The 8,121-nt window shown below is 47.1% G+C and overlaps 1 long non-coding RNA gene across 2 annotated transcripts in view; it reads right to left on the bottom strand.

Moving 5' to 3' along the window:
* Positions 1-5,549: 5,549 nt before the first annotated feature.
* The window catches only part of LOC121829477 (uncharacterized), a 38,220-nt gene continuing 35,648 nt past the window's right edge, over positions 5,550-8,121 (bottom strand). For both annotated transcript variants that reach the window (XR_013051422.1, XR_006072349.2), the window contains 2 exons: positions 7,774-7,838; positions 5,550-7,162 (listed from right to left, as the gene is read on the bottom strand). This is a non-coding gene — a long non-coding RNA (uncharacterized LOC121829477). The remainder of the gene's footprint in view (positions 7,163-7,773; positions 7,839-8,121) is intronic.

The following is an 8,121-nucleotide window of genomic DNA, read 5'->3' as shown; positions in this document are numbered from 1 at the left end:
CTTAAATTAAGGGAGATAAAAATGAACTCTTCTAATTTTAAAAAGAAAATTAAATGCACACTATCTGTTAAGACAGGCCCGCTGTTAAGTCTGCAGAAGTGATATCAAACCCTTCCCGGGGCATCAGGAGGCCAGTTTAGAGGCTGCAAGGTACTGGACCTTCAGTACCTTGCATCCCTGCTTAACAAGGAAGGTCTTGCTAAACTTGCCAGGATCAGAGGTCACCTCCATCTGCCTTTAAAAAATGCTATTTTAAGAAAAACTGCCCATTCTGGCTGTTCAACTGAAAAAAAGAAAAAAATGTGTCAATGATGTGCTGACTAACTGAAGAGCCATGTGCTGTGAAAGCAGGAAGCTGCAAAGCGCAGGGGGGCAGATCAGAAGGTGGAAACAGGGTGGCATCTCCCCGTCTACTCACTCAGCCTCATAACCAGCCTATCTGCAGAGCTTAGACAGGAGTGCTAAAAGCCCCAGGGAGAGCAAGATCACTCAAAACCAGGTATCAACTGGGTGCTTTCAACATCAAGGTTGGGATAATTCTTCCTTAATGTAGGTGTTTCTGTGAACACACCATTGCCAGGCTAGACAAAGAAACCCGCAAGACTTAACACAGTTAGTTTGCTCTTGGTCCCCAGGGACAGACATAGCCACAGGCCCTTTTGGCAACTTCTCAAATTGACGCTCTGGTCCCCGTGGCGTGGCCCAGTGGAAATCACTGGTCTTTTGTAATCAAATGACATAAATGGAGCAGCCAACCTTCCCAAGTCAGTGGCCAGGCTGTGGGGACTTCTGTGCCTCCGTTTCCTTGTGTGCGGAATAAAGCTAAGAACACCTTATGTGTACAAGGAAGGGATGCCTAAGACCATAATAAGAACATAGGGCTTCACAGGAGACATGGCTCCGCGGTCATGACATGAGAACTCTTACTACACAGGAGACATGGCTCCCTCCATAAGGACTAAAATGTTACATTTCTGTCTCAGTTACCAGTGGGGCAATGGAGCAGAAGGGAGAGTATAAAGCCAGATGGGCATTCATGTCAAAGTGGGATGTAACAGAAGTGGTATTGTATATGAGCAGAGAAATAAAGGGCTGTTTATCAATGTTGGGAAATTATCTCATTCTAATGAAAGAAAAAAAAAACACATTTACATCCTCACCTCACTCCATAAGCAAAAAAATAAATAAATAAATAAAATCCAATGGATTGACAGCTCCAGTGCAGAAGATGCTCTGTGTGTGTGTGTTGGGGGGGGGGAGGATGGCTTGAGCACCTTGGGTCAGGGAGGATGTCTTAAACAAGTCAGAAGAAGCAAAGAGAAAAGGAAGGAGCTGATGAAAATCCCTGCTCCAACATGCACAGCAGACAAGGTTAAAAGCCAGTGACGGACACAAGAGAGACAAAATACCATCTCACTGCGTGCAGCCAAGGAAGGATTAGTGCCAGAAGATTGACGAAATGCCTGCAGATCAATACAAACAGGGAAAGGAACCCAGCTGGAAGATGGACAGAGGCAGTGATGGCTCAAATCACCAAAGGGAATGCTGGATGAGCGAGGGATGAAAAGGGGTTCTCACTGATGGGTAGTCAGAAAATCGCAAACCACAGGCACCAACTTACAGCTACGTTGGAAATGAATAAATGTTTAGATGTTAGCCATTGTTAGTAATTATCTGGGGTGGGGAATAGGAACCGCCACAGTGGTGACTTTGGAAATGCTTGTATAGTCATTTTGGTGAGCCATCTAACAACGTGTGTAGAATTTTGTGAAGACATACCCCACAGCACAGGAGTCTCGGGCAAAGCACAACAGAGGCCAGAATATGCACAGACGTGTATAAAAATGCTGGAATTGGGATGGAGAGATGGTTCAGCTGCTAGGAGCATGGACTGCTCTTCCAGAGGACCTGAGTTTGGTCCCCAGGACCCATGCCTGGTGCTCACAACTACCTGTAATTCCAGCTCTGACTCCTCTGGCCTCTGCAGGCAGGTTCACGCATATACTTACACTCAGACACACATTCATGCATATAATTAAAAATAATGAATAGAAATGCTAGAGCAGGGCCTGGGGAGCTGCCTCAGCTGGTGACCTTCTCTCACAGGCATGAATACCTGGGTTTGGTCCCCCAAACTTATAGTTTAAAAATAAAAGCCATGGTGGTTTTTGTAGTTCTGGGCCAGAGGGGAGAGGGAGAGATGGGAGGATCTCCAGGGTTTACTGGGCAGCCAACCTCATCTGTTTGATAGATTTCAGGTTGAGAGAAAGAAGGCTCAGAGGGTAAAAGCCCTTGCTGCCAGTCCTAATGACCTGGGTTCAGTGTCTTGGAACCAGCGTAGGAGAAAAAGAGAATCAGCTCCCACAAGCTATCCTCCAACACGCATGCACACAGGATGACCTGTGTGTAAACTTTTGATCCCCAGAATCCAAACGGTGGAAGGAGAGAAGTGACTCCCACAAGTTGTCATGTGACCTTCACATGAACATTGTGACATTTCATTGAAACCTGCACACACCCAAACACATACTAAATGGGGTGGGGGTGGGCCCGAAGAACACCACTCAAAATTGTCCTCTTGTCTCCACACACCTGTGCACAAGCACTCTACACCCCCATGAATACTTGTGCACACATCTGAACATACTTACACACATACATTTGCATAAATGCCAGATACTAAGTGTTGTTTTAAAAAATGGTAAGTGGCGCTGGTTACCATGTGGAAAGGTTGTGAGGCACGAGCCATGAAAAAACCCCAGTATCAGAGCTTTAAGGGGGGGGCAGGGTGCAAAAGAACCAGGCCTGGAAAGAAGCACATGCAGAGAGCAGAGAGAGGGAAAGAGAGATCGTGGGGGCAGGAGAGAACCCAGCAGAGGAGAGGTAGAGTCTCTGTCAGGCTCTTTAAGGATTTCCACACACATGCATGGGTGGGCTTACGGAGCTACACCATGCACGCGCTGATTGCATGACCACGCCGAGCGCATGTAATCACCAGTGCACACTGATGACGCAAGACCCCTTGCTTAGCTCCTGAACTGCACATGTGAGGTGGTGCAGCTGGAGTCGGGGCAGAATTCTAACACTAAGAGCAAAGAGAAAACAGTTTAATGTGTGATTTGCTCATGCAATGTTTTGGTGATGTGGAGCTCAAAGAAGATGAATTAATTACATCTGAGAACATACAGGAAGCACTGGGGATTTTTCAAAGGTGTCATGGGTAGAAGGTGGGTGTTCACCAAGTGCTTAAGAAGTGCCTGTGTGCAGCAGGAAGTTGGTGAGGCAGATAAACAAAGAGCAAGTGTTCCAGGGCTGGGATTGTTCTCTCTAACGTAGCACAAGCCAGGCATCAGAGCTAGTCACATCCATATGATTTTTCTGCACTTAAAGACCCAAACAGTTACAAATAATAAAGAGAACATTCTAGAATTGAGACGAGGGGGTAAAAGTCAATTACCTATCTTTAATTTGTAGGGAGAGAAAGAGGCTAAGATAAACCTCGCTGACGTCAGCCATTTCTTCAGATAAGTGGCTGGCCCCTTGGCTGGCCCTTTCACAGTCAAGGGGTAATTGAATGTTAATTCCACTGACCTCATTTGCCACTGCTCCTCCATCCCCCAGCACCCCTGGCTGTCAGGCAGCATGCCTTACATAGCTGTCGACTTAATGTTTTCCTTTTGACTGAATTTTTTACCTGAGGCATTTCAGTCCTGTAACTTCAGCAATCAATTTAGGCCCAAAGCAGCTCAGGCCTCAGTTCCCTGGAAGCAAGTATTTGCATGCAAGCTAACAGCTTAAGCACCAGGGAAATGAGCTCCGTCCAAACAGATGGAAGGGAGGCTTTATGCTAAATCACACCACAGACAATTTGCCCATCCTAGAGTTGGGCTTTGTGACTCTGTGTGTGTGTGTGTGTGTGTGTGTGTGTGTGTGTGTGTGTGTGTGTGTTGTATGGTGTGTGTCTCGGTGTTTGTGTATGTCTGTGTTTGTCTATGTATGTCTGTGTGTTTATGTGTGTCTGAATGTCTGAGTGTATGGAGTGTATGTGTGTGTGTGTGAGTGTGAGTGTGTGTGAGTGTTATCTGCATGGTGCAGCTAATATCAGCTATATTATTATACCATCTTTTACAAGTAGTAAGCTATTTCTAAAGCTGTTTGCGTTAGTAATCCTAAGCTAATGCTTTAAGAATTAATCATGAATTTCCAATAGCTAGAGACGTCATAAAAGGAGAGATGGTTTGAAATGTAATTTAAATTGAACTAGACTGGGATTGTTAGTATTTTGTGTTTTAATTTTTAGACAACCCAATTTCTTTCTAAGATAGACATGTATTATGAAGAATCAGCATTGCTATTTGCCCTGAGAACTTGTCATCACATATTTTTTTAATTCTTAACTTCTAACAATGACATAGCAGCCATGTCTCACTCTTTGCAAGGACACAGGATGAAACATTTGCTGGGATCTCCAGCACGGGCCAGCAAATTCATTTACCAAATCTGGATTTTTTTTAACTGAGAGGAAAATGGCCACATCTGTTGCCCTGGGTGTGTAAGAAATATCCAGGGTTCCACTTGGACTTTTTCTGTATCCTCCTACAGAATAAAGCTAATCGAGCCTAAATGTGACTGGCATATAAAACATCTCCTCTCCAGATATCCGCGGGTGTTTGGAGGAAGAACAAACAGTTCACCTCTCAGCTGTGCCAGGGAGGAGAGGGGAATTTAGGCAGCTGGCCCCAGGGAATGGTATTCAGTATTCTAACTCCACCTGACATAGGCCAGGAAGCCATCCCCACGGCCTAGTGGTGAAAATAAAAGCATTTCACCTCCCCCACAAGCCTGCACGTCGATGAAAAGGAAAGACCCCTTAGTAAATGACAACATCCCCAGTTCCGTAAAGCAAGAAGCACCTAGAAGACTCTTGGGGGAAAATGCACAAAGAATATTGCCAAGGAACTGTACCCTGGTGGGTCAGCCCCACCACTGGCTGAAGTTTAAAAAGACACTGAGAAGCAAGGGTACCAAGCCTGGGCACCTTTACGGGCATTTTCCTGAAACAGAATCTTCTCACTCCACAGCCAAGGCTAGCCTGGAACTCAGGCCCTTCCTGTGTGGGTCTTCCGGGTGCAGCAGTTTTAGGAGGTCAGGGCTGCTGTGCTTTGTTCTAATGACATTCTCAGCAGGAAAGAATGGGACACCCACTTCAGGAGGACGGCCTTGCTCAAGATGCCAGCCCAGGTTTGCCTAGATTCGCTCTCTCTAGCTACCCAAAGCCACGAGTGTCCTCCTCATCCCCACCGGCACCCTCTACCTCCACCCAGACACCAAACCATTTCTTCCTCCCTGTTCTCACCGCTGCATATCAGGTTCCCTCTCTTGTCTCTGAATGACATCACTTCATCTCCCCCTCCCCCTCCCACTGCAATTCAAATCCTCCTCAATCTTAGAGTTGGTCTATGTCATTCCCATGTTAAAATTCCTCCCACTGGACATAGCTTCCTATTCTTCAAGGAAGAGAATAAAACCTTTGGGGGTGTTATTTATTTATTTATTTATTTATTTTTTTGGCTGTCATGAGATACCCAACAGAAAGCAACCAGAGAGGGTTTATCTGATATCAAGAAGAAAGACACCTAGTCTCTCCCTTTAGCTATCAGACAGCGGATGCCAAGGAACTGGAATTTCCCCCAGGAATCTCTTCCTGGGAGATGAGAAAGGACTGAGGCGTGAATGAGGTGCCAGCTAGAGGGGGAGATGTCTCCCAAGAAGAGATTTCTCACAGACTGACAGTTTGCTAGGCCACCTTGTAGGAGCTGAGCCGATGATTCCTTAGTGATGGGAAAGACCCCTTGACTGGGCCTGGGTAGCTATGCACACCTCTTGCCCTCTGTTTAAACCTAAACCTCATGTCGGTACCAAAAAGATAGACTGGGGTGTGAGTCACTGGGGCTGATTTGTTCCTCTTCCCAAGGCGGCCATACTGAATAAATCTTCCTCTCCTTTCTGCTGTGGCTTGTCTAATTGTCCCATTGAGACTGAGGGGCCAACCCTAGCTTGTCAGGGCTGCCAGGGCCCAGACCCTGACCCTAACAATTCCAGTAACAGGGCAGAAGTTCAATTGGGCTTAGATTTAGAAAGTGCAATCCATCGTGGCTGGGAATGTGTGGTGACTGGAAAGGTTTGGACTGTGGTGACAGGAGGCAGCATCTTACATGTTAGTGAACCAAACAGCACAGAGGGACAGGAAGCAGGACCAAGTGAAAACCCGCAGTGGCTCACCCAGCGACTCAGTGACTCAACTCTAAGGTAAGCCATCCCTCCAGAAGATTGCACAACCTCAACCTCGAGTAACAGCACCACCCCGGGGGCCAGGTGTTCACATGAGCACGCCATGCGTGTTGCAAGAGTAGTGGGCCACAAGAATTTACCTAAGTAAATGTTATTGGATATCATTGATTTGTGCAGATGACTGGTCCTGTGGCTGGGGAAGGCTTTTCAGCCTGAGTGTGATGGAATCTGCAAGAGCTGCTTGGGGAGAGAGTGCCACAGAAGCCAGTGAGAGAAGGAAAAGTAAAAATCAAGAAGAGGTAAAGGGCCTTCAAGATCATAGTAAAAGTCTAAGAAAACTGGGCAAGAGGAGGGCACAGAAGGCTGAGGAGCTGTGGGTTCATCACAAAGAAACAGCCAATCAGCTTGACATTGGGGGACAGACTGATGGGTCGCAACACTATCAGGGACACAGAAGCCAACCAGAAAGCCCTTGAAATGACTGCCCAAGGAAACCATTTGCTTGACATCCTCTTCTCCCATAGCATGCCCTGCATCTCAGTTCTTCTAAAATGTCTTTCCCTGCCTCTCCCATCTGGGATGGCACTCTGCAGTCTGGAGCTTTCTCGACCTGGGTCCCCTTGGGTTGGAGACCACATCCTAGGAAGCAGCACTTCCTGGCGGTTCCCAGCTGGATGGGTGGGCTCATCTCATCACCCTGACAGCTGCTTCCTGATGTTCCTTGGAGTCCTTCGTGTGAGCTGTTTATTTTTGCTCTTTGGCTCACTACATGATATCATTAGTTCACTGGTGCTTGACAAGTTTTATCCTAAAGTGAATGGTACAAGTGAAGACACGCTGAAACTCCCTGAAGTAGAAGCATTCCTGGTCTCTGGAAGAGATGAGATGTAATACCAATTATACGGTGCTTTCATCTTCAAAGCCCCGTGCAAACATTGTCTAATTAACCCTCCTCGCTATATACCCAGAAGGCAGGGAAGCATCATTAAGCCCGGGCTTCATGAGGAAGATACTGGAAACTACAAGGCAAATGACAAGGCCTCCACCAGAATGGCTTAGCACTGGTGCCAAAACCAGCAAAGAAGAACTCCTGACCCTCACTCCTAAGCCGGGGCCACGGAGGGAATCGACACTGAAACTTAGATTTATTGCAAAGGTCATGCCCAATATCTCGTCTTAAAGCTTATCAGAGAATAGGGAAATAAATCGTGCTGCTGCAGGGAGGCAGACTTTGGGGTCCTGGGGCTGAGTTTGTACTGCCTAGTCCCATGACCTCACCATACTTTGAATTCCTCATCTGCCAAAGGGGCCCTGTGAGCCTGCGATTGCCAGCTCCATCCCAGTGCTGAAACAGCTGGTGAAGTCTCAGAATACGAACTTTAATGATGTCCTACGACACGGATCACGTTATCCTCTGGGACAACTGTAAGAGAGATGAGCCTCCAGCCTCCCTCCTCCGTCGCTTCCACCTCCCCTCCTTACCTCTCCTCTTGTATCCTCAGGGTCCCTCCTCCAGCGGAGTGATCTCAGAAACAGCCTCCAAGTCCCTGATTCGAGACGGAAGAAGCAGGTTAAAAGCTGCACTCGCACCAAGGGGCTTTGCAGTTTTGCAGTGACTAGGAGCCATGGTAAGCCAGGAGGAGATCCTGAATGGGATTCTGTCCTCACTGCAGAGAAGCTACATAGGTTGTCAGAACCCCAGCATCCCGCCTCCCCACACCACCAGCGGTGGCAGGGGGTGAGTTTGGACTATTTGCTCAGAGCCAAACTCTATTCTGAAAGGAAGTTAGGTGTTACAGGAAAAAGGATGAACGCTGCTTTTTCTACTGC

This window comes from Peromyscus maniculatus, chromosome 5 (assembly GCF_049852395.1).
Source record: "Peromyscus maniculatus bairdii isolate BWxNUB_F1_BW_parent chromosome 5, HU_Pman_BW_mat_3.1, whole genome shotgun sequence".
NCBI lineage: Eukaryota > Metazoa > Chordata > Mammalia > Rodentia > Cricetidae > Peromyscus > Peromyscus maniculatus.
Note: the sequence above shows the minus strand (reverse complement) of the source record. Positions and strands in the feature narration are given on the sequence as shown.